This window comes from Biomphalaria glabrata, chromosome 7 (assembly GCF_947242115.1).
Source record: "Biomphalaria glabrata chromosome 7, xgBioGlab47.1, whole genome shotgun sequence".
NCBI classification, from domain to species: Eukaryota; Metazoa; Mollusca; class Gastropoda; family Planorbidae; genus Biomphalaria; species Biomphalaria glabrata.
Window position 1 is genome coordinate 13090827 of NC_074717.1, and position 3954 is coordinate 13094780.

Sequence of the window (3954 nt, forward strand, 5' to 3'; positions counted from 1 at the left end):
TTTGTAGGGAGGTGGATCGACCTATTGGTCAATGTATTAAACTGTCAATAGATTTTCAAAGAAAAAAAAATAGTTAAGAAAACAAAAGAAAGCTAATTGTATTGCTGTACTACTAAGTGGCAGTGTTTTGAGGGGGGGGGGGAGGGTAAGTGGGGTACTTTTAATGCATTTTTGACACTGATGACTTCCAGTTGGGAGGCCGGGGGGAGAGACAACATTAAAAGGTTAATGGGAGAGAGAATGAAAACGATTGAGAGAGAGAGAGAGAGAGTGAGAGAGAGAGAGAGACGGAGACTGAACGGCAAGTCGTACAGAGAGCGGGTGAGAAGCGGAAAGGAAAGAGAAAATGAGAAATGTTTGACTTAAGAGTGTCACGTGTTCAGGTCGTCATCTTTGTACAGAGAGACAAAATGTGAAGAGAGAGAGACAGAGAGTCAACAGAGACGTTACAGAGAAGAGAGCAGGATGAGATAAAACGCCTTCAAAAAGTTCTACAACAGAGTATTAAGAAGGCGGCCGTAGATACAACTAACTTCACAAAAAGTGTGAGAGACCAACATCGCAACAACCTCCCCCGACATTTCCCCTCCTCTCCATTTTGTCCACGTTTCCCATCTTTCTAACTGACGCATGGCTATTATGCTCTGAATTTAAATTTGATTCAAGATAATTGCTTACTTTTCCTGTTTATCCCCACCAGCCCACCTACACGTATCCCCCTCCCTCCCCCCTTCACACACACCACCAGGTATCTCTCTGTAGCTCCCAGTCCCTGGCGGAAAAAAATATAAATAGCTAGACTTTTGGTGTATCCTAAGGACGGAATAAATGAAGTGCTAATAAGTACATTTTTGTATTTCTGTGTCTTTTGTGTTTTTTTAGTTCTGAAGGATCAAATTTGGGAAGCTCTTCCGTTTTTTAGTTGTTGTTTTTTAAAATTTAGTTGGCAACATTGAAATCTAGTTTAGTGTCCTTATTATCGTTTACTTTAGTGTCCTTATTAATGTTTACTTTAGTGCCCTTATTATTGTTTACTTTACTGTCCTTATTATTGTTTACTTTAGTGTCCGTATTATTCTTTACGTTAATGCCCTTATTATCGTTTACTTAAGTGTCCTTATTAATGTTTACTTTAGTGACCTTATTATTGTTTACTTTAGTGCCCTTATTAATGTTTACTTTAGTGCCCTTATTATTGTTTACTTTAGTGTCCTTATTTATGTTTACTTTAGTGTCATTAGCATTGTTTAGTTTAGTGTCCTTGACATTGTTTAGTTGTGCCCTTGAGATTGTTTAGTTTAGTGGCATAAACATTTTTTAGTTTAGTGTCCTTATAATTTACTTTAGTGTCCTTGACATTGTTTAGTTTAGTGTCCTTGACATGGTTTAGTTTAGTGTCCTTGACATTGCTTTGTTTATTGTAAAAATTCCTAACACTTAGCTTATTGTAGACTTACTTAGACTTAGGTCCTCCCGCGCAGTACGGCGCATTGGGCAGCAAGCTGTCTCCATAAAGATCTGTCGTTGGCAATGTCTGAAGCCTCCTCCTACCTAGTGTCCACTGTTCTGAGGTCCTCCATGAAGGTGTGGGGCCAAGTAATACGAGGACGTCCCTGTTTGCGCTTTCCTCGTATTGGTCTCCATGTCATCGCAACTCTTAGTATACGTAGTTCATCTTGTCGAAGAACATGTCCCGCAAACCTCATGCTCTGTAGACTCTATGACAAATCGTTCACTGACATTTCGTTCACCCGACGTTTCGTTCACCGGACAACGCGCTCATCCGACAATTCGTTCACATGACATATCGCTCACCGACAACTGGCTCACAGACAACTTGTACGTAGAATTTAAGTTTACTGATTCGAACACAGTGTCGTCAATTTTTGTGGTTACGTGTGTGTCTTATTTTGAACCAAAACCGACTGCGTATGTTGAAAACAAATATTCTATGTACTAGGTCTTACGATGGCGACAAAGGACTGGTCACATTTATTTCTTCAACAGATTCATTGTAGATATCAAAGTTGAATGAACATTCTGAAGTTTTTTAAGTTTTGAAACTTCAGCCATGGAGCCACCGTACATGACTGCCTGGTCGTGCGGTATGCGCGCTTGAAAGTAGTTTGATCGTCTTGATGGTCCCGGGTTGGTACCCAGCCTGCTGCCATCTTGCGGAAGGTTGGACTACGGTTGCAGATTTTCTTCAATTCTGAAGGAACATCGGAAACATTCAGTACATTTTACAAACATTGGAAAGCTTTAGGTGTTACAGCTTAACCACAGACTCACATATCGGTGCATGACGGGCTATACTTTGTCAACTTGCTAAAAAAATAAAAAGGTGAAAAAAGAAGTTTGTTATACATACAACGTATAAGGTAATCAGTAGTCTTCTCACCCACTAGATTTGTAAAATCATTAGGCGTTTTTTCAGCTATATAACACAAAAAGATTTTTAAAAAGATCTTTTAAAAAAAAATCAAAGCTCATTTAAGGGAAATTACCGCAAAACATCACTGCCATAAATCTTAATACTACAGTATTAGGCTTCCTTTTATATATAAAACAAAATTAATTAATTACGACTTATTGATTAATTGGTTAATTTTTTATGGATTCATGTATTGTAATTGACCATGAATAATTTTGCGAAATTTCAACTGATACGAGCATGGGAAGTGGGAGAGAAAAAAACATACACAAAACGTGATAAGGGAAATAACTCCACTTATACAGCCACAACCCTTAATAAGTAGCATTTATTTCCCTTTTTGCTACCAAACACAATAATTAACTATCAAAAAAAAATAAATGAATAGATTACTATTTTTAAAATTGCTTCATGTTTTGTTGGACTCAACAAATAATTGTGCAAAATTTCAACCTTATCCGAGATTGGGTATTGGAGAAATGACGTATATAAGAGTTGTACCACCCAGACAGAGCAAGTTAATAGCTTCGTAAAAAGAACAGAAAAAATTATAAAGAAATATGGTTACGGTACAGTAAGTCTTAAAGAAAAAAGTATTTAAAAAATCAAGTAAAATAGAAATATATTGTTTGTTTAAAATTACTTCCGTATTTCTGTACACCTTATGCATCAATATACTGTTATTAACTTATAGGTATCAACCGAGCATGGAGGAAAGATTAATCCTTAGACATATTACATCGCTATATAGTATAGACTAGGTGAACCTAATTTAAATATTCATAATATTCTTCCTACAACCACATAGTTCTTGTTCGCACTTTAACATAACAACCTTCTGGTCATCTCTAGCACGCAGCTTCCCCCTCTCCTCTTTAACCCTAAGAAAATAACCGTGACTAATGGCCGTTGGCTCCTGTTACTGGCCGTGTGCTGTTGGACATGAGATATCCATTGGTCAGTCTGCATGGCAGTAAATCAGTTAGGCAGCGTGTTTGAATGTTCATTGCCCAGGCAATGAGTTACTACAGATGCTGACCAGGGCAAAGAATTCATTCGTTAAATGCCCTCCTCCGCCCCCCCCCCCCTTTGCCTACTTTAACGTCGATATTGATCATCAAACATGATGTCATTTTGGTGTTGTGTATTTGTCATTTGTAGTGATTTTAATTCTAGGTCTAGTCGCACAACTTTCCTGTTGTGTAGTTGTCACTAGGTCTAGTCACACAACTTTCGTGTTGTGTAGTTGTCACTGGGTCTAGTCACACAACTTTCGTGTTGTGTAGTTGTCACTAGGTCTAGTCACACAACTTTCGTGTTGTGGATCCGTTTAAATAAAAGACAGAAACAAAGCTCCATCCAATAGAGTATTGAATAGTTTAGATGCAAAAGCTTGATATAATGAAGGAACATGCAGAAAGAGTTATTTTAATATTGTGGCATATTATAAATGAATTAGATGAATAAATCCACACTGAGAATATTGAAATGAAATCAAATTGTGCAAATAGCTTCTTGAC